The sequence below is a fragment of the Populus trichocarpa genome, chromosome 7 (genome assembly GCF_000002775.5).
Source record: "Populus trichocarpa isolate Nisqually-1 chromosome 7, P.trichocarpa_v4.1, whole genome shotgun sequence".
In the NCBI taxonomy this organism is placed as follows: domain Eukaryota; kingdom Viridiplantae; phylum Streptophyta; class Magnoliopsida; order Malpighiales; family Salicaceae; genus Populus; species Populus trichocarpa.
In genome coordinates, this window is record NC_037291.2 from 9,169,089 (window position 1) to 9,193,316 (window position 24,228).

The following is a 24,228-nucleotide window of genomic DNA, read 5'->3' on the forward strand; positions in this document are numbered from 1 at the left end:
GCATGCTGATAGTAAACAGAGTTAGCAACATTAAATGACACAAATGCATCAATTATCTATTTTGCTATAGCAAGACCACACCGTTCGACAACTTCTTTGTTTTTCCAACAATTTTGGAGAAATTTTTTAGCACCATGAGTTGTTCTTAGCATAAAATATGCCCCTAATATTGTATTTTCTTTCTGTTTTTCATAACTTGCAGTCGATTGTTTAACAACACCTGTGATTTTAGTCTTTCGTTTTAAAGATAGAAATAATAACAAGCAAAATGTAGAATTATTGATTCCAATCAATCCAAAATACCTAATTTGCGGCATAGTAATAAAAATTTAATGGGAAATAAAGACTTATCATATCCAAGATTACCTTTAGAAAAGAACCTACTAGCCAGAGAATATAGATTTTCACTTCTCAAATACCATTAGTTTTTTAACAATGAGATAATGTTCAAACTAAATAGTTGACTGATAAAAATAAGGTGTAGAAGTAACAATGAGAAGAAATAGGAGAGTCAAAGCACTTGTAGAAATAACACCAGTTGGAGTTGGAAGGAGCACCGATTTCTCCGATGAACTCTCTATTAAAAAACAAAGTAATTTAGCTTTTAACTGTTTAAACAACAAGATAGTTGCTAATAGATCTCTTGACTGTTCAAAGGAAAAAATCAGGTCACAAACTCTAACTTTATTTTTGTTGTTATATACAGTGTTAAAAAAAATTAATATACATATAAGTCAGGTCTCACCTGGTTTGGCTGGTTGCCTGATCGACTTGTTAAGTTAACCGAGTTTGACTCTTTTTTTATTCTTGTTGGTCTTTTACCTTGCCTGGTTCAGTTACTAGATCAACCTAGTCTAGTTTAATAACTATGCAAGCACTCAAAAGCGATTCTGTTCTTATCCCATCCTGCCCTTACTTGTTTCTTCCTCTTAAATCTTCAAATCTAAAAATCCCTAATTTTGTACAGTCTTAAAGATGTTAGACATCAATTTGTTTCGCGAAGATAAAGGCAATGATCCATAAAAGATACGCGACTTGCAACTCAAACGTTTTGCTAATATCAAGATCGTTGATGAAGTCATTAAGTTTGATAGCGATTTGTGGAAACGTGAGTAACCGTTGCTTTGCTCAATACAGTAGCAACATTCATTTGGTGTCGTTTTAAACTGTTGTCTGATGTCGTTTTTGTGTAGGTCAATTTGAGCTTGATAATTTGCACAGAGACTTTAATAAGTAGAACAAAAGAGTCGCGCAACTTCAAATCATACGCAATTAATTAATATTTTTTGATTTTTGATTTTAAATTTAGTTTGTGTGGGTTTTATTGATTTTAGTTTAATTTTAATTGTTTATTTATAAAAAAATGCGAAAGAGGATGCCACTGAAGCAATTAATGAAGAAAACATTAACTTTAAAGAAAACAGAGCTTAAAACAAGAAGGAAAAGAATACTGAATTCTCTCATCATATTCTATTACAAACGGAAGAATTTATACAAGTATAGAGGCCTACAATTTAGAAGAAAAATAAGCAAAACAGCTAGTTAATTTACAGAGCATGATTGTAGTCTAAGTCTTAGAGATTTATAGATACTGATAAAAAAGTAACAGATATTCAACTATATAAGGTAACAGATATTCAACCAATACCTTCAAGATCCCCACTCAAGGTGGAGCATGAAGATCCTGAATGCCCAGCTTGTAAAGAAGAAAGTGAAAGCGATCATGTCCCAATGCTTTAGTTAAGATATCTACCAATTGAAATTGAGTTGAAACATATTGTGTAATAATGATGCCAGACTGCAAGTGCTCACAAATGAAATGATAGTCGATCTCAATGTGTTTAGTGCGCTCATGTAAGACATAATTAGCAGAAATGTGTAAAGCTGATTGATTATCACAGTGCAAAAGCATTGGTTAAGAATGGGGCAAAGATAGATCAACAAACAGATTACGTAATAATATCAGCTCACTAGTGGTAGCAGCCATATAGAGATATTTTGATTCTGTAGAGGAACGTGACACTGTAGGTTGCTTATTGGATTTCCAAGATATAAGAGCAACACTAAGGAAAATGTAAATAACCTGTAATAGATCGTCGAATCATGGGACAACTTGCCCAGTCGGCATCACAATAAGCTTTGATTCGAAAATCACTATTTGAAGGGAAAAAAAAGACTTTACCAGGAGAACTCTTCAAATAGCGAAGAACATAACAGGCAACATTATTTATCTCATCATTTCTCGGCCTACTTCAGCCCATACAAATATTTATGGAGCCGACATACACGTGTCACCTGGTGAGAGATAGCTTGGGGGAGGAAACATATAGACTTCTTCATGCAATTCACCAAGAAGGAATGTATTATTCACATCTAATTGATGTAACTCCTATTTTTTAGCAGCAACAACAGCCAATAAACACCCGACAATGGTTAATTTTACAACAGGCGCAAAGGTTTCAGTTTAATCCAAACCTTCAATCTGAGTATATCCTTGGGCTACCAAACACGCTTTATAGCGTTCAATAGAGCCATTTGACTTGTATTTCATTTTGTATATCCAACGAGAACCAATTGGTTTCTTCTATGAAGGTAATGGCACTAAACTCGAAGTATGATTTTGCTCTAGAGCATAAATTTCCTGTTTCATAGCCTCACACCATTTCGGGTTTGTGACAGTTTGGGAAAAAGATTTAGGCTCACTAACAATGGAAATGTTAGCAAGAAAAGCTTGATGAGATGGAACAAAACGAGAATAAGACAAATGACATGATATAGGATAAAGAGTATCTGAAGAAACTGCATTGGATGTAGGCAGGTGAGGCAATATCATCATCAAGATCAGTTCGAGGGGATTGGATTGGTGAGTTATGACAATGAGACACATTAGCTGAAGCCTCCAAAGAATCAAGAATGGGTAGAGGAACAACAACGTTTGATTCTTTCGGAGGTTTATAAGAATGAAAAGGAAATTTGTTTTCATAAAAAATGGCATCTTGTGATGTAAAAATTTTGTGTGATTCCATGTCATAAACTTTATATTCCCTTTTTCCCATTGGATAACCAATGAAAATACAAGGCTTAAATCGAGGAGCAAACTTATCATTGGATCGATTTTTATCATGCACATAACACAAATAACCAAAAACATGTAAATGAGAGTATGATGGAGATTTTGAAAATAACATCTCATTAGGACTTTTGCCAGATAATTTAGGTGTAGGAGTATAATTTATCAAGTAAGCCGTGGTTAGAACACATTCACCCCAAAATTTGATTGGTAAATTTGCTTGAAATAAAAAAGCATGAGCAACCTCTAACAAGTGACAATGCTTCCGCTCTACTACTCCATTTTGTTATGGAGTATCAACACAAGATGTCTAGTGTGAAATAACATTTTGAGAGAAGAAATTGAACATATGACCAGCAGTAAATCCTAGACCATTATCACTCCTAACTAGTTTGATATTATGATTAAATTGAGTATTAACCATAGTATAAAATTGAATAAAGTATTTTTGTGCTTCTGACTTGTGTTTGAGAAGATAAACCCAGGTGCATCTTGAGCAATCATCCACAATAGTAAGAAAATAATGAGCACTAGAAGTAGATGGGGTTTTATAAGGTCCCCAAATGTCGCAATGGACCATATCAAAAAGGGAAATTAGATTTATTATTACTTGAAGGAAAAACATTTCGTGTTTGTTTAGCACAATGACACACATCACAATAGTTGTTTGAATTTTTGAAAGATACACTAGATAACTCTGGAATTAGTGATAATCGATCAAATGAAAGATGACCTAACCACTCATGCCATAAGATGGAAGAGGAAGGAAAAGATGCAGTTGTAGCAAACAGTAAATAAAACCCATGAAAGTAGTATAAGCCATCGTGTAATTCACCCATTCCAATTAGTTTCTTCGACTTGAGGTCCTGTAAGACACAAAAAGATGGAAAAAACATAACTGAACATTGAAGTGCTTTTGTCAATCTACTTATTGAAAGAAGATTACATTTAAAAGATGGTATATAAAGAACATGGTTTAAAGTCATATTTGACAATTTAATTTGACTAATAGAGTGCATAGGAATAGATGTTCCATTAGGTAATTTAACAGATAAAGAATGAGAAGTTTGTGTATTAAAAAGAGAGGGTGCATCACATGTAAGATGTTTAGAAGCACCATTATCTAAGATCCAATATGAAGTATCATGAGAATAGGTGACCTTACCGAAAAAATTTGCTATATTCTAATTAGTAGAGGGCAATAAGGACATGAGTTATTCATATTGTTCTTGAGTGAGACTAAAACCTTTACTCGTAGATTGACTTGAACTTACAATGACGTTATTGGATGAAACATGCTCTATTTTCCTTTTGAAGTTTTTGTTTTGCTTTGCCAACCGGGAGGGTATCCAACCAGTTTAAAACATTTGTCTTTGGAATGCCCAGGTTTATCGCAATATGTGTATTTCAATTTGCTTGTCCCTCCTTGCCAATTTCCTTTTGATTGTTCTCTTGCAAATTCCCTTGTTTGATAACTAAAAGGTTTGATAGCAAAGGCTACCGCCTCTGTTGAATGATCACAACCAATTGAAGCAATGTCTAGTTGCTTCTCTTCTTTGGTTACAAAGGCATGAGCCTTGTTGATTGAAGGAAAAGGTTCCATGTTTAATATTTGAGATATAATGATTTCATATTGATCATTCAGTCCCATGAGAAATTGGTGAACCTCTTCCTTCTCCTGTTCTGCCCAGATTTCCTTTCTAGCACCACATATACATGAAGGAATGGTAGCATAAGCTGTTAACTCATCCCAAAGACCTTTTAGTTTGGTGTAGTAGGCTGCTGCAGTAATATCTTTTTGTGGTGCCAGACAAATTTCTCTTTTTAACTTATGAATACGTGGAACATTTTCTTGAGAGAAACATTCCTGCAAATCTCCCCACATCTCACAAGCTGAATCTACATATGCAACACTATCATGTAGTTCTGGAGCCGAGGCATTAAAAATTCAAAAAATTACCATCAAGATGCATTTTTTCTATGCCTGGGTTTCTTTGTTATCCTCGTCTGGTTTACGTAATGAGCCATCAATAAAACACAACTTGTTTTTGGCTCAGAGAGCATTCATCATAGCACGCCTCCATATTGGATAATTCTCACCTTTGAGAAGACAAGAAACAAAAATTATGCCTGGATTATTAGAAGAATTCAGAAAATATGGGGAAGATGAATCGTTTTCAGACATCAACTTTGATGCTGAACTTTTAGATGTACTTGAGAGAATTTCTCCACTCATAATGGTTGAAGGTTTTAGAATTTTAGAAATCGAGGATTAATATTGGCTCCGATACCATGAAGAAAACATTAACTTTAAAGAAAATAGAGCTTAAAACAAGAAGGAAAAGATTATTGAATTCTCTCATCATATTCTATTGCAAATGAAAGAATTTATATAGGTATAGAGGCCTACAATTTAGAAGAAAAATCAGTAAAACAACTAGCTAATTTACAGAGCATGATTGTAGCCTAAGTTTTAGAGATTTACAGATACTGATAAAAAGGTAACATATATTCAACTATATAAGGTAACAGATATTCAACCAATACCTTCAAGAACTAAAGATACTGAAGAAAAGAAAAAATTGATAGCTGATCAGGAAAAAGAGGTGTAAGAGGCTAAAAATGCATTGTATTCAAGATTGTCAACAATTGGTAATATCGTGCACGTTTCTATGCCGGTCGACGATAACGAGGTGAGTGTGTTTTTGTCTCTATGCATGTGTGCATGTTTTTTTTTCCTTGAATGGTGGAATGATTGGTCAAACATGTGTGTTGTGTTTTTTGGTTGTTGTTATTGTAACTCCCGGGCAAAATTCATGTACTTTGATTTATTTTTTAAAATAGGGGAGATGAATAACTAAATAAGTAAATAATAATAATAGAAATAATGGAAATTAATGGAGTAGAAATTATTATATAAGGAGGTTAATGTTGGACAAGGATGAAATTGAATAAGTCAACTTTTAGGCCAAATGGTTTTAAAACAAAATAAGAAAGTCCTTAAATGAAAAGGGGGGGGGGGGGGTGGGACTTGTAAATATATAAACAAGTGGGGAAGTGTAAAATGAGCCATGATGGCCGGCCATGTTAAGGCTTGAGAGGAATAAGAATTGAGTGAAAATTTATCAAAGTTCATCAAAAATTAATTCACAAAAAAGAAGAAGAAGATAGAACTAGTGATTGAAGTTTATTAGGAAGGGTTTGAATAAGAAAATCTCAGAAAGGGAACAAGGGTTTTTTTATAAAGAGGGGAGGCATTAAGAGGAAAATAAGGGGGGAAGGAGGAAAGAAATTTGTGTGGTGATTTCAAGCTTCCCATCTCTATTTGTTTGAATTAAAAAGTAACAAATCCTTTCCTCTCAATTAAATTGATATATTTAGTATGTTAAGATTTTATTCAATTGTATTAGTGTATAGTTATAGTATGAGTTGTTAGGTTGAATGGGCTAATCTATGAAATTATGATGAATTAATGTTTAGATAAATAAAATAATAGTGGGTAATGTTTCAATTTGTGAAATTAAAGAAAACAAATATGGGTTCTTTTGAGAAGAGGTTTCGGACTAGAGAAAGAAAAATGAATGAAAATGTTGAATCAATAATTAATATTGTTGAGTGATAATTAAATGAGTTATGATGAAGGAATTATATTAGTGATGAGTTGATATTGTTGTTTGATAGTTAAATGAGTTGTATGGTAATGTTGATGATGAAGAAATTATATTAGTGATGAGTTAATATTGTTGAGTGATAATTAAATGAGTTATGTAGTAATATTGATGATGAAGAAATTATATTAGTGATGAGTTAATATTATTGATTGATAATTAAATGAATTATGTGGTAATGCGTTGATGAAGTAATTAAATTAACAATGAGTTGTTTTGCTGGTTTGATAAGTAAAGTGGTTTTGTGGTGATGTTGTTGATGAAATAATTAAATTGATGACAAGTTGATTTTGTTGATATAGAATTTAATTGGTGATGAAATGACATTATTAATGCGGTAATTTAATTGGTAATGAAATGAACTTGCAGGAGTGGGCGAGGCTACAAGAACCACTCAGCAGACAAGTTCAGCTAGAAGGACGTAAACACCAGGTAGGTGTTTAATACCTTGAATACTTTTCTTTGAACTTTAGATTTTTAAATTATTTTCTCGATCAATAAAATTTCATGTGTCATGCTGGTAGATTTTCCCATGATAATTTATTCTGTGAATGGGTAGCTTGTGCACCAGTTATTCTGGTATGGAACTGGTGCCCTATGAATGGGTAGCTGGTTGACTAGTTATCCTAGTATGGAACTGGTGCTGGTGGTCCAACTGTACTAGTTTGGAACTGAAGCTCTATAGTGTGAACATATTTAGATTTTAGATTATTGATTTGTGAATAGTACTTGGAAGATGATAGTAAATGTGAAAATTTTTGTGAGTAATATATATATATATATATATATATATATATTACTACAAATGTAAATGCTCTAATTGACCATGGTTATCCTTTAAATCTTTATGCAGGTTCATCTTAATACCGCGCAACCTAGTAGTTTTAGAGTCTATTTCTATTACCAGTAAATCTTTTGGATATGTAAATTGTTGATAATAACTTTACCTTCTGTATATTTTGAAGATTATAATGTTGTGTATATACGAAATTAAATGGACTAGTTTATTTAACTTGTACTCTGTTGTGTAAATATTTTCTAATTATAATGGTGATATATATATCCTTTAAATCTTTATGCAGATTCATCTCAATACCGCGCAACCTAGTAGTTTTAGAGTCTACTTCTATTACCAGTAAATCTTTTGAATATGTAAATTATTGATAATAACATTACCTTCTGTATATTTTGAAGATTATAATGTTGTGTATGTATGAAATTACATGGACTAGTTTATTTAACTTGTACTCTATTGTGTAAATATTTTCTAATTATAATGGTGATATTTATAAGCATGTAGTTAATATCATTTGTTTAACAATAATGCTTAAAAGATTAAATATGATTGAAGGAAGTATATTAAATCTATAATCTATGGTCTGTGTATCATGTTTAAGATAATTGTCTTTCTTTATTTTAGCAAAACGATTATTCTTTGAGTTGATATGTTAGAGAAAATGAAATATTGTTGATTGAGAAATGTTCTGGTGTGTGTGTGTGTGTGTGTGTGTGTATTTCATGAGTTCTAGATAAAAATGCTTGAAACTTTAGGGGTGTTATAGTTGATTGTATTATTACAGGATGATATAGACCAGAAAGGGTGCAACTACTGACTCCACCCTTTCGGGGAGGCAAGCTCAAGATAAAGGATCTATGGATAGACCTCAAGAGGATCCTTTAAAGGATACTGCTTCACATGTACCTCCAGTGTCACTACAACAGAGTATTGGGGGATCAGTTAGACTACAGGTTGAAAAGGGGCCTAAACAAGTTAATACACTACCTCCTGAGGGACTGGGACAACATGGGCATGGAGGGGTGCCCCCATCAGCACCACTGATTAGTATTTAAAAGTGCATTTTTATCAAGGTTTTAAATCATCATTTTGCACTTGAAGTATCAATAACTCATTAACTAGAGTATATTTTATAATAACAGGTCTGATAATATAAGATAGCTTTAATTTATGGTAAATGCGTATTTTAAATGCAGGCATATCTCACAATTCAAAGGATTGATTGATGTGATTAACTATTGAAAGTGAAAGGATAAAGAAAAGGCTAAGCTTAGAAAGGAGGTACCGATTCAATTCAAATTGGAACACTGTTCAGTTATTGGGTCATATTTGGAGCTGTAGATCTTGGATTTCAATTTTATTTATATGGATAAAAAGCTAAGAAATAGGCCTACAATGTTCATGAATAGTGTAAGACCCAAATCTGCCGTTTTCAAATTCAAAGTTTGGCCACAAAAGAGAAGTCAGAATCTGTCCTGCAATCCAGCCCAAACACTGCTCAGAAGTTTACCCATATCTGGAGTTCTAGAAGGTAAAATGATGTGCAATTTGGTGGGTGGAAGTAAAAGACAATTACCAACAACTTTTATAAAGAAGACCTGCTCAAATTCTGATGGTAACAATGACAGTTCATCCAGACAAGAGCTTGAGGGTTATCCACCATGTCCACCAGCAGCACTACTCAGTATTTTAGCCATATCTCGAACTCTAGTATCCAAATGCTCTGAAATGTTATGAGTGGAAAGATAAGATGATTGCCAACAATTGTCATGAAGAACACTTTGCCAAATTCCTCTTTAACTCATCATCACCACCACCATCATCATCATTGTTGTTGTTGTTGTTATTATTATTTATAATTTATATAGTTCACCTCACTGTGGTTTGACCCCGGTCTTGCCGGGTTATTTATTACTTTGACACTCCTGCACTTGGAATAAGACATCAACTCTTTGATCGTGTCAACCACCAGTAGCTACACTAGCACCATATACAGACCCTGCTTTCTTGGCACAGGTTATTAGAGTAGTTATAGAAAGCATGTCAGGTACGACAACTTCAGTGGCTCCAGCACCACCGACAGCTCTAATTACTCTTGTGTCTTCAGATAATATAACTGTGTTGGTGAGGACAATGAAGAATATGAGGGAGTTGGGGTGTGAAGTTTTTCTAGGTGAGCAGGATGCAGAAACTGCAGGTAGGTGGCTACGGAAGGTAGAAAGTGTTATGACTCAGATGAGGGTACATGAGGACTGACAAGTGAGCTGTGCTACCCAGTTAGTTTCAGATATGACCCAAACATGGTGGGAAGTCATTCAATCTCGAAGGACTATTGGAATTTGTACTTGGGGCAAGTTTAGGAAACAGTTTGAGACCTATTTTTTCTCTCATTTTCAGTGCAGAATAAAAAAACAAGAATTTCTGGCATTGAAACAGGGAAACATGACAGTACTAGATTATGAGAGAAGATTTCATGATCTCTTTTTATTTGCCCCACAGTTTGTTACCACTGAGCAGCAGATTATTGATAGACTACGAGATGGATTATGCCAGGAACTTAGACAAGGATTGGTTGCTTTGCGATTTGAGTCCTCTAGAGAACTTATTGAAGCAGCTCAAGCATTAGAGGCGTGTATGAGTGAGGGGCAACAGGGTCAGGTTGGGTTTGGAAAGAGGAAGGACACTAATCTTACTTAAAGTAAACCTTAATTTCCTAAGAAAGGGAAATTTCAGTTTAGTCAGTTCAGAAGGAAGGAGGGGACAACATTGAGAATAAAGCAGAGTACGGGTATTAGGCCTATTGGAAGCTAGTCAAGAGGATAGAGTGGATCATTTGGTTGGACTTCTGATCAGAAATCCATTTCATATCCTTAGTGTGTCTGATGTGGCTAGAAACATCCTAGGGATTGTTCGACTACGCCTGTACGATGCTATGTTTGCCGGGGTGAGCATAGATGGAAGGAGTGCCCACACTTGGGCAAAGGTTGTTATTATTGTCATGGACATGGACATATAAGAAAGGACTGTCCTAGAAGGCTAGAATTCATCCAGACCCAACAACAGTCTCAAAGTCAACAACAATCAGTTACAGTAGACCGACCGGCTAGATAATCACAGACAGGGGCCAGAGGTAGCTGGGGTCGATTTAGAGCCTGGGGTGACCGAACTCAAGGCCGGGTGTTCGCCAATACACGAGAGGAGGTTGGCTGCCCCAAATATGGTTGCAAGTACCTTGCTGTTAAATCACCTGCCTGTGTTTGTACCTTTTGATTCGGGAGCTACTCATTCTTTTATTGCTTATAAAACAATAGAAAAACTAGGTATGAGTCCACATAGAGTTTTTATGGGGTTTGTTATAAGTACTCCTCTAAGGGAAAGGGTAAATGTTGATATAGTGTATAAGGATGTCAAACTTGTCATTATGGGGTGTGAGTTAAGTGCAAATTTAATACCCTTACTGTTGCACGATTTTGATATCATATATGGAATGGATTGGTTGGGTAGGCATATAGCCCAAATGGACTGTTTTGCAAAAAACAATTACCTTCTGTGGACCTATGGGTAGAAGGGTGGTTTTTAGAGGAGAGAGAAACGTCATATCAAATTGTTTTATTTTGGCTATGACAACACAAAAAATGGTGAATAAAGGATGCCAGGTGTATCTTGCTATGGTGATGGACTTGAATGGTGGAAATAATGAGTTAGCAAATCTTCCCATAGTGAGAGAGTTCCCAAACATGTTTCCGGAAAAATTACCGGGTTTGCCCCCAGAGAGAGAGGTAGAGGTTTCAATCGATATACTACTAGGCACGACACCCATCACTCAAACACCATATAGAATGGCATCGGTAGAACTAGCTGAGCTAAAATTTCAGTTATAAGAATTGTTAGATAAAAGGTTTATACGCCCCAACAACTCACCATGGGGAGCTTCGGTGTTATTTGTAAAGAAAAAGGATGGAACTCTTTGGCTTTGCATTGATTACAGGCAGTTGAATAAGGTGACAATAAAAAACAAATATTCGCTTCCACGAATCGATGATTTATTTGATCAACTCAAGGGAGCCAGGGTATTTTCAAAGATAGATTTAAGATCCGGGTACTACCAACTAAGGATTAAAGATCTAGATGTATCAAAAACTGCTTTTAGAACTCGATATGAACATTTCGAGTTCTTGGTAATGCCATTTGGATTAACAAATGCTCCTGCGGTATTTATAGATTTAATGAATAGGGTCTTCCGACCCTATTTAGATAAGTCAGTTGTGGTGTTCATTAATGATATCCTGGTGTATTCAAGTTCATATATAGAATATGAAAAACATTTGAGAGAGGTACTATAGACTCTAAAAGAACATCGACTATATGCCAAGTTTAATAAATGTGAATTTTGGTTAAAGGAGGTGACTTTCTTGGGGCATGTTATCTCAGTCGAAGGGATCTTGGTGGATCCAAGGAAAGTGGAAGTTGTGCTAAAATGGGAGAGGCCCACGAATGTGACTTAGATACATAGTTTTCTCGGACTAGTAGGATATTATCGGAGGTTTATCGAGGGGTTCTCTACAATAGCGGCTCCAATGACTCGCTTGACCCGAAAAGAAACAAAGTGGGAATGGACACCAAAATGTGAAAGTAGTTTTCAAGAGCTAAAAAAAAGACTCACCATTGCTTCGGTATTAACTTTACCCTCTAGAATGGAAGGGTTTGTCATATATAGTGATGCGTCCAAGAAGGGTTTGGGATGCGTATTGATGTAACACGGAAGGGTAATTGCTTACGTCTCAAGGCAGTTGAAAACCCATGATCAAATTATTCGACCCATGACTTAGAATTGGCTGCAGTGATTTTTGCCTTACGGGTTTGGAGACATTATTTATACGGGTCACAAGTACAAATTTTTACTGATCACAAAAGTTTACGGTACTTGATGACTTAAAAAGAGTTAAACATGCGACAGAGACGATTGGTGGAGCTAATTAAATATTATGATTGTGTAATAGATTATCATCCAAGAAGAGCAAATGTGGTGGCAAATGCACTTAGTCGCAAAAGTAAGTTATTAGTTATAGAACTGAATGATTATGATGAAAAAAACTATTAGAATTAAGAAAAATTGATGCTAAAGTGGAGGTTGAACCTGAGGGTTCCTTATTGGCTCAATTGAGGGTAAAATCAACATTTTGAGAGAAAGTGTTGGAGGCACAACAAAGGGATATAGAAGTTGATAAAGTAAAGGAGAAGATTAAACTGGGTATTGAGACTCCTTTCTAGGTCTCGGATGATGGGATGGTATTAATGGGAAAATGAATGTATTTACCGAGAGACCAAGTTTTGAAAGGGGAATTATTGAAAGAGGCTCATGAATCAAGACTCAATATACACCTTAGGAGTACAAAAATGTATAATGACCTAAAGGAATTCTACTGGTGGCCAAATATGAAGAAACAAATAGCAGACTTTGTAGCCAGCTGTCCTGTATGCCAGCAAGTGAAAGTGGAACATCAGAAGCCGGCAGGGCCCTTACAGCCGTTATTAATACCATAGTGGAAATGGGAATGCATTACAATGGACTTTGTATCTGGGTTACCTAGAGGGAAGAAGGGTAATGACGCTATCTGGGTGATAGTAGACCGACTGACTAAGTTTACTCTTTTCTTACCAATGAAGATGACCGACCCAGTTGATAAATTGGCTAGATTATATGTCAATGAAGTAGTGAGATTATATGGGGTGTCTTTGTCAATAGTATCGGACCGAGATCCTCGATTTACTTCTCGGTTATGGCCTGGCATTCAACGTGCATTAGGATCGAAACTAAATATAAGTACAGCTTTTCATCTTCAAATTGACGGACAATCTGAAAGGACAATTCAGACCCTGTAAGATTTATTGAGGGCATGTGCTAATGAGTTTGGTGGAAATTAGAAGGATCACTTACCTCTCATGGAGTTCATATATAACAACAACTATCAGGCTACCATAAGGATGGCTCCATATAAAGCCTTGTATGGCAGAAAATGTCGGACTCTAGTATGTTCGGAAGAAGTAGGGGATCAAAATTTAATGGGGCTCGAGATTGTCCAGGATACATCAGAGAAGATTAGAATTATAAATGATTGAATGAAAGCAGCTCAAGACAGATAAAAAAAGTTATTTCGATAGACGAAGGAGACCTCTTGAGTTTAATGTGGGGGATAAGGTGTACTTGAAGGTTGCTCATTGGAAACACTTGTTAAGATTTGGTATGAAAGGGAAGTTAGTGCCGAGATATATCGGGCCCAATGAAATCGTGAAAAGAATCGGCCTAGTAGCTTATCAACTAGCCTTGCCCCAACATCTGATCAAAATACATGATGTATTTCATGTATCAATGCTAAGAAAAGCTTAAATAAATCCAACCCGGGTGCTATCACAAATTCCAATAGAAGTTAATGAAGGATTAACTATAGAAGTCAAACCTGTGAGAATACTTGATCAAATCAACAAGGTGCTTAGAAATAAAAGGATTTCCCTAGTCAAGGTATTGTGGAGGAGTTTGCAAATGGAAGAAGAAACCTGGGAAAGGGAAGTAGAAATGAGGAACAAATACCCATGATTTTTTTAAAAAAATCTGGTAAGAAATCTAATTTTAAGGACAAAATTTTCTTTTGTAGGAGGGAAGAAATGTAACTCCCGGGCAAAATTCTTGTACTTTGATTTATTTTTAAAATAGAGGGAGATGAATAAGTAAATAATAATAATAGAAATAATAGAAATTAATGGAGTAGAAATTATTATCTAAGGAGGTTAATGTTGGACAAGGAAGAAATTGAATAAGTCAAACTTTTGGGCCAAATGGTTTTAAACAAAACAAGGAAGTCCTTAAATGAAAAAGGGGGGAAACTTGTAAATATATAAACAAGTGGGGAGTGTAAAATGAGCCATGATGGCCGGCCATGTTAGAGCTTGAAAGGGGGAAGAATTGAGTGAAAATTTATCAAAGTTCATCCAAAATTAATTCACAAAAAAAGAAAAGAAGATAGAACTAGTGATTCAAGTTTATTAGGAAGGGTTTGAACAAGAAAATCTCAAAAGGGGAACAAGGGTTTTTTTTATAAAAAGGGGAGGCATTGAGAGGAAAATAAGGGAGGAAGGAGGAAAGAAATTTGTGTGGTGATTTCAAGCTTCCCATCTCTATTTCTTTGAATTAAAAAGTAACAAATCGTTTCCTCTCAATTAAATTGATATATTTAGTATGTTAAGATTTTATTCAATTGTATTAGTGTATAGTTATGGTATGAGTTGTTAGGCTGAATGGGCTAATCTATGAAATTATGATGAATTAATGTTTAAATAAATAAAATAATAGTGGGTAATGTTTCAATTTGTGAAATTAAAGAAAAAAAATATGGGTTCTTTTAAGAAGAGGTTTCAGACTAGAGAAAGAAAAATGAATGAAAATGTTGAATCAATAATTAATATTGTTGAGTGATAATTAAATGAGTTATGATGAAGGAATTATATTAGTGATGAGTTGATATTGTTGTTTGATAGTTAAATGAGTTGTATGGTAATGTTGATGATGAAGAAATTATATTAGTGATGAGTTGATATTGTTGTTGTTGTTTGATAATTAAATGAGTTGTGTAGTAATATTGATGATGAAGGAATTATATTAGTGATGAGTTGATATTGTTGTTTGATAGTTAAATGAGTTGTGTGGTAATGTTGATGATGAAGAAATTATATTAGTGATGAGTTCATTTTGTTGAGTGATAATTAAATGAGTTATGTGATAATATTGATGATGAATGAATTATATTAGTGATGAGTTAATATTGTTGATTGATAATTAAATAAATTATGTGGTAATGCGTTGATGAAGTAATTAAATTAACAATGAGTTGTTTAGCTGGTTTGATAAGTAAAGTGGTTTTGTGGTGATGTTGTTGATGAAATAATTAAATTGATGACAAGTTGATTTTGTTAATATAAAATTTAATTGGTGATGAAATGACATTATTGATGCGGTAATTTAATTAGTAATGAAATGAACCTGCAGGAGTGGGCAAAGCTATAGGAACCTCTCAGCAGACAAGTTCAGCTAGCAGGACGCAAACACCATGTATGTGTTTAATACCTCGAATATTTTTCTCTGAACTTTAGATTTATAAATTATTTCCTTGATCATTAAAATTTTATGTGTCATGCTGATAGATTTTCCCATGATAATTTATTCTGTGAATGGGCAGCTGGTGGACCAGTTATCCTGGTATAGAACTGGTGCCCTGTACTGGTTTGACACTGAAGCTCTATGGTGTGGACAAGTTTAGATTTTAAATTATTGATTTGTGAATAGTATTTGGAAGATGGTAGTAAATGTGGAAATTTTTGTGAGTGTATATATATATATATCACCATTATAATTATAAAATATTTACACAACAGAGTACAAGTTAAATAAGTTAGTCCATTTAAGTTCATACATACACAATATTATATTCTTCAAAATATACAAAAGGTAATGTTATTATCAACAATTTACATATCCAAAAGAGTTACTGGTAATAGAAGTAGACTCTAAAACTACTAGGATGTGCGGTATTGAAATGAACCTGCATAAAAATTTAAAAGATAATCATGGTCAATTAGAGCATTTACATTTGCATATATATATATATATATATATATATATATATATATATTAGTTAATATCATTTGTTTAACAATAGTACTTAAAAGATTAAATATGATTGAAGGAAGTATAGTAAATCTATAATCTTTGGTTTGTGTATAATGGTTAAAATAATTGTCTTTCTTCATTTTAGCAAAATGATTATTTTTTGAATTGATATGTTAGAGAAAGTGAAATATTGTTGATTGAGAAATGTTCTGGTGAAACAAAAAAAAAAATATTTCGTGAATTCTAGATAAAAATGCTTGAAACTTTGGGGGTATTACAGTTATGTAGGATAATAATTCGGTGATTCGGGCTTCAGGGGAGAAACGAGAGGAGAAGAATTTGAGGAATCATATTAACCTTGTTGAACTTCTTGGAATTGCTGACTTGAAGAAAGGTAGATCGACATTTCGTATTGTTGTCTGTCTTTGGATTTGATTTGATATGCATGCAAGGGTATGGCCAAGATGACCATCATTAGGTTTTGGATTAGATAACATATGAATTATAATTTATGTTACCTAGTCTCTTGTTTTATGTCATGCATATGGGTTTAGTTATTGGGAATTTTTGCCTATTATGTTGGTCGAATGTCCTAGGTTTATATTTTATAGATGTTTGGTATGATTATTATAAGTCCTTGAGCCTACTGAACGGAGCTTGATTATCTCAACTTACATGTTTTTCTAAACCTTTTGGTTCAACTGTTGGTCACTAGTATATGAATTTGGGTTTTTGTTCTTGTTTTCTTCATCTCGACCTTGAAGGACTTTCATTGTAGATGAAACTATTATGTTGGTTTACTTGTCATAATGAAACATCAAAATCAAATTTCTCTTTAGTGGTATCTCTAGCATGTAAGAAGAGTAATTTATAATGGTTTCACAATTTAGCATGTGAAGCTGATACGGTTCAGCCTTGAAATACGACCCAAGCAAGGTCAGATTCGGATTTTGATGTAAAATTTTCTACCGTCTAGTTTTACAATATTGAGCATAACGCCAAATCCAACCTTTGGATCGAGCTGAAACTTTACCAGAAGATTCCATAGGTATTTGTCTATGTTAGGGTAAATTTCAGGTTCAGAAAGGACTTACGATATATGTTAGAACATACTATATAGATTTTGTTATTTACTTTCTTTTAACCTGTGGACTTCCTATTTGACAAGGATCCTTTTTTTCTAGAAGGATGTAGCAGCTTATTTTAGGAATTTTCTAGTTCCACAAGAATCTTTAATGAGCTGAAATATAATTTCCAACAGTGGCAACGATTCATTAATGTTCCAGAATCATTTTCTTATAAAGATTCCTTATTCATCCTAGCTACACAAGGAAAGAATGGCTGGTGCTTTTTAATGATAGATTAGTTATTTTTATTATTTTCTTTCATGTTTGGGCTTAATTAAAACTTTATTTTAAGCTAGGATCTAAGGCTTGTTTGGATCAGCTTCTGGGCTTTTCAGTTTAGGGTTTTTGGGTCAGTTTTGAGTGGACCTCATATAAGTCCACATAAGAGGTCCATTAGGGTTAATTTTTCAAGAACTATTTAAACTCATGTAACCAAAATTTCGGCAACCATTCATGAATATTACTTCTGAATTTTTCAGTTTTAACGTGTGAGAGTGATTCTTGTATTCTTTAGTTCTTGAACGAACTGAATCTGACTTATCAAAGATTAACTGGCTTCGTGGCGTCATTCTACTTCATTCCAATTGTGTTGGTGCCTTGGGGTAGGTTTCCATTGTGTCACACTCCTATCAGATCTTTTTTGACTTTTTGGGATCAGATCTCAATCTTGATTGTGGGTTACATGACCACGTGATCACAAGGTTTGTATTAGTTGGTATCAGAGTTAGGCTCCGAAACAAGGTCATATCCTTATGTGATTTTTGCTTTTTGTGTCTGTGTCATCTAAGCAAAAAAAAGTTATATTTCATCTTGGTACTGTCTCTAATCATATCAGTAGCATATATATAAAATTAGAGAGAGAGAGAGAGGGAGGGAGGGAGGGAGAGATTAGATTAAATTTGAAGGATGATTCAATTTTGCCGCAGAAACACAACTCTTAGTGAACCATAAGCCAACCACCTCAGAATCAATTGAAACTTCATATTCTGTTTTTTGGGGGTGAGATCAGATCATATATCAAATATACGGTTATTATGATATCGTTTGCTTGAGGTTTTAATTCGAGATTTAATTCTGCCGCATAAACACAACTCTTAGTGAACTATAAGCAAATCACCTCATAATCAATTGCAACTTTATTTTTTATCTATTGGGGGTGAGATCACAACATATACAAAAATTGGGATTATTTTTATATTGTTTGCTTGAGGTTTTAATTCAAGGTTCAATTCTGCCGCAAACTGATCATACAAAGGGTTTGGGTACCTAGATGTAATAGAACAACCTATAAAATGAGATTTGTTGTTTTCTTGGTATCCGAATGCTATATATTAAATTTGAGGTCATTTGGATAGAGTTTTCATTAGGTTTTAGAATCGGGTTTTGTCTTGCCGTAACGAGTCTGTTTTGCGTTATCTTTCAAAACTTGTTTTGTTTCTGTTGATTTTGTTCTTGCTAGTATATTATCATCATATTTGGGATATTTGGTTGTCGTTTGAATCATTTTCATCATTTTCACTTTTGTTTGTTTTCGATCGGTTCTGGTCCAAACAAAAGTCCAATTTGTAATTTCAAGTCTAAATTAGTGTTCATCCTGTTATAAACTCTATTCTTGTTGTGTCTTCTTCTTCTTTTATTTTTTTTATTTATGTCATGTATTCAATAAGGGAGAGGGAACGAAGGAGGATTCTAGCTCAAGGATTCAAAAAACTAAGCCATGATTTGGGGGTTTTAGAACAAGAAATTGATAAGTGTAAAAGATTATTTTGTGATCTTCAAGCTTTATGGGAAAAGGAGGTGCAACGCTAAAAAATTAAAAGACAAAGGAGAGTCGTTGTTGTTATCATTCAAAAGTATGTATGCAAGTGGTTAGTACGACGTGCTTCTTTGAAATTCTTGTCAGTCACTACTTCCATATAATGTTGTTGGAGAAATGTGTTAGCAATAAGGGAATTCCGAAGGCTTAAACAAGAGGCTAATGAGGTCGCTACTAATCCTATTCAAGATTCGAGGGTGAATCTTCTTGAAGAGGAAGGGAATGATACGGTTCAGCCTTGTGATACGACCTAAGCAAGGTCAGATTCAGATTTTGGCGTAAAATTTTATATCATCCAGTTTTATGCTATTGAGCATGATGTCAAATCCAACCTTTGGATCGAGCTGAAACTTTACCAGAAGATTCCATATGTATTTGTCTATGTTGGGGTAAATTTTCAGGTGAATCGGAGTTCGGAAAGGACTTACGATATAGGTCAGAACACTGTATGAATTTTGTTATTTACTTCCTTATGACCTGTGTGGACTTTCTATTTGGCAATGATTCTTTTTCTAAAAGGATGTGGCAGCTTGTTTTGGGAATTTTCTAGTTCCACAAGAATCTTTAATGAGCTGAAACATAATTTCTAAGAATGGCAATGATTTATTAATGTTCCAGAATCCTTTTCTTATAGGGATTCCTTATTCATCCTAGTTACACAAGGGAAGAAGGGCTGGTGCTATTTAATGATAGATTAGTTATTTTTATTATTTTCTTTCATGTTTGGGCTTAATTAAAACTTTGTTTTGTGCTAAGATCTAAGGCTTATTTGAATCAGCTTCTGGGCTTTTCAGTTTAAGGTTTTTGGGTCAGTTTTGAGTGGACCTCATATAAGTCCACATAAGAGGTCCATTAGGGTTAATTTTTCAAGAACTATTTAAACTCATGTAACCAAAATTTCGGCAGCCATTGATGAATATTACTTCTGAATTTTTCAGTTTTAACGCATGAGAGTGATTCTTGCATTCTTCAGTTCTTGAACGAACTGAATTTGACTTATCGAAGATTAATTGGCTTCATGCCGTCATTCTACTTCATTCCAATTGTGTTGGTGCCTTGGGGCATGTATTCATTGTGTCACACTCCTATTAGACTTTTTTCGGTTTTCTGGAATCATCTCTCAATCTTGATTGTGGGTTGCATAACCATGTAATCATGAGGTTTGCATCAAAAACTTATGTTAATTTGGATGTGTTTGAAATGATTAGCTGATGATGTAGCAGGAGGTATAGGCTCCTACCTCAAAGGTGATGGTGTCCAACTAAGACTGCGTTTGGGAACGCGGTGCAAACCGCATTCCCAAAAAATTTAATTTTTTTTTTTTGCTAAAATTTAATATGGTTTGTATGTTTTGGATCATTTTGATGTGCTGATGTCAAAAATGATTTTTAAAAATTGAAAAAACATCATTGACATGCATTTCGGCATAAAAAATTATTTGAAAATTCAACCGCTACCACACTGTCAAACACTCTCTATATCAGCATTGATCAACTTTGGCTTGGAATTATTGGAGAAGAGGGGGTACACGGCTTTGCAGGCACCTTTTTTTTATGAGAAAAGAAGTCATGGCAAAGTGTGCCCAATTATCACAATTTGATGAACTATACAAGGTGAGTTTTATAAAATACTAGCAGCATAAACATTTTCCTTGAAAGTCCACATTCGAAGCATCTCAGGTATATGAGAAAAGGTAGGAAGAGAACCTTGTTATTGAGCAACTGCCGCAATTCTCTCCTTTTAATACCATGTTGTTGACATCAAGATAATGAGTTGCTTTACTTCACTTCTTAATCTCGACATCCAGATTATGAGTAACTTTGCTTCACTTCTTAATCTCTTAACCTCTAATTTCTCTTCATTACCTTAGGTTTTGGTTCTGTAAATTTTCTGTTTGGATTATGCTAGGTAACTTATATTGTGTGAGTGGTACTACTCCAATACATCTGCATTCATGCCTATAATTTGCAGATCACGTAACTCATTTTTCTATTAGGATCAGGGGCCCAATCTCTTGTTAATGATAGTCATTGTCTGGTTGTGATGCATTTGTGTGGTTATGCTTGTTGCTGGTCACCGCATGCATTAGGATTATGCTAGGTACCTTATATTGTATGAATGGTACAACCCAAACATCTGCATTCAAGCCTATAATTTGCAAATCATGTAACTCATTTTTCTATTGGGATCGGGGGCCCAATCTCTCGTTAATGATAGTCATTGTCTGGTTGTGATGCATTTGTTTGATTATGCTAGTTGCTGGTCACCATGTGCATTGGGATTTTGCTCAAGTATGCCACAAATGGTTTATGAGTGATCCGCGCTGTTACATTTTAAGGCCTGCAGGTTGGATGTGCTGGATACTTATACTTTGCGCTGCACTTATCTATGTTAAATTTTACTAATCTCTTGCATTTATTATTTGCTTCTGTGTAAGGCTGTTATGTTTTTGGTGTGCATCGGTGCCTTGTCTTTCAGCTTTGGGTTGTTGAAGTAGTGGAATGCTTTATGTGCTCAATGAAACCTTGTTTTCTTCTCCCCTTCTGCTCATTTCTTACTCTCTATACCCTCCCCGCTTTCTTCAATAACTAGAAAATAAAGAGAAAAGAAAGGGAAAAGGAAGTTCAAACTCTTAATCATGCTATCCTGACAAATCCAATAAAAGGAAGCACAAAGTATGTATGTTGATTGTTTTGTCTGTCTGGCAATTCTGTTGTTTATTTTTTGTATCAAAGAATGTGAGGAAAAAGAAAGAGAAGTGCCAGCTGATAAATGCAGAACTGATCTTTTCCTTCTGTATCACTATTTATGCTGATTCACTAAAAGTGTTTTTCACCTTATGATTGTACAGGTCCCTTTATGTATGGATGTGTGCCTGCAGTAAACAACTGAAGTAAATGACTTGGTTCTGGATTGATAACCTACTTGATGTTCGACAGGTGACTGGTGAGGGAGATGACAAATATCTAATCGCTACAGCTGAACAACCACTATGTGCGTATCATCAAGATGATTGGATTCATCCCTCACAGTTACCAATCAGGTTACAATAACTGTCTCAGGACCAATATTTTTAATTGGCAAAATGACCATGTTTGTTGTCGTCTTAACTTATTTCTTGTTTTCCCAGATATGCTGGGTGCTCGTCTTGTTTCCGTAAAGAGGCTGGTGCACATGGTCGTGATACTCTCGGCATCTTTAGGGTTCATCAGTTTGAGAAAGTAGAGCAATTCTGCATTACCAGCCCAAATGGCAATGATTCTTGGGATATGCACGAGGAAATGATCAAAAACTCCGAGGAGTTTTGCCAGGAGGTATGATATCGTCCCTCATTTTTTTTGGGAATATGTGAATTGCTCCCCAATACAAGTACAAGTGGTCTTCTCTTAACCTGCTAGATGGCACAAGTGATTTGGAACCTAAAGTTAACTACAATTCCACTCCCTACCATCTCTTGGTCTCTCTAACATGCACACACAGACATGCACTTTGCTCACTCGCTTAAAAGAAGTGTTCTAATAGTTGCCTCCTTTTGAAACACAGCTCAACATCCCCTATCAAGTTGTGGCAATAGTTTCTGGTGCTCTGAATGACGCAGCTGCAAAGAAGTATGACTTGGAAGGCTGGTTTCCTGCTTCCAATACTTACAGAGAGCTAGTGTCGTGTTCAAATTGCACAGATTACCAGTCAAGAAGATTAGAAATTCGGTATGGGCAGAAAAAGGCAATGCCTTTTCTATTCATGTGTCTTTTTATTACAAGTTATGTCAATTTTACAGAACTTTTTTGAACTTTTATCCCAGTTGCACTGCTCTATGTTTAGGTTATTAAAAAATGCCACAGAAGCTACGTAGAACTTGTGAAAAGTTTTTCTTAAAGACTGACCTGGGTTTAAGCTGGAAAAAACTAAAATTAAAAAACTCAAATAGGAAAGATTGTTGAAATTAGAGTTCTACTACTGTATTAAAAAATTGCTACAACTTAAATGAAAACGTATCCTATTGGAGTCCGAAATGCCTTGACTTGTAAAAGAAATGTTGGCGTTGCTTCCATACTAGGGTGAACAAGTGTCTTGTCTGATAAGATAACTGTTTGAGTTTCCAAAACTAAATTGCTTATGATAATCTGATTCCTCAACAGCTTCTAAGATTTTGATTGGTTACTTTATGTTTGATTGCAGAGCGAAGAGCAGGTAAAGAAGCAATATTGTCACTTGTTGAACTCTACCCTTACAGCAACGGAGAGGACCATTTGCTGCATCCTTGAGAACTACCAGAAGGAAGATGGTGTGGGGATTCCAGAGCCATTAAGAAAACATATGAGCGGCAAAGAGTTTCTACCTTTCCAAAATAACCCTTCCATTGAAGGCAAGGGGAAGAAACTCAAGGCCTGGTCTTTTTTTCCTCCCTCATTTTAAACATTCTGCAGACTTCACACGTTGAGTATTAAAATCTGGGAAACTTGATCTGAGTTCTAATATTGAACTGGAAACAAGGCTTCTAGGATGATATGTATACCTGTAACAGTATTATATTAATTTTAGTATTGTGTTAGTCTTTTAACTCCCTGGCAATGAAAACGCACTTTACATTTCCACAAGTTGAGAAAATGGTATTGGTGTTAGTTTGTGCTTTTGCTTATTTATGAGATGATGATGATGAAGACGAAGAAGTAGGATCCACCAATTTTGATTTGACTTATCAAATATTGAGCCGGACTTCCTGCATGATACACTGTATAATTTATTTTATTTTTTTGGTAGAGGTGAAAAAAAAAACTAAAAAATTAATTAAATTAAAATATAATTGAAAAAATGAATTGTAAAAAAAATAATCTAATCAGACTTATTAGAATTTTAAAAAAACTGACCGGTTTGATTTGATTTTATAAGCCTGAAATTGAAAAAATCAAACCGAATCCAAACAAAAAAAAACTGAAAAAAAACCGAGCTACACCAAAACCAAACCCATTAGAAATTACAAAAATAACCCCAAAAATAATATAGTTTTTGGTTTTTATATAAAATAACCGAACCGGAACGGGTCGGTTTGAACCGGTTTTTGCTCTAAAATAACCGAACCGAAACCGGT

The 24,228-nt window shown here is 34.6% G+C and overlaps 1 pseudogene; it reads left to right on the top strand.

The window, feature by feature from the left end:
• Positions 1-975: 975 nt before the first annotated feature.
• LOC7462544 (serine--tRNA ligase-like) lies at positions 976-23,737 on the top strand (annotated as a pseudogene).
• Positions 23,738-24,228: the final 491 nt, after the last annotated feature.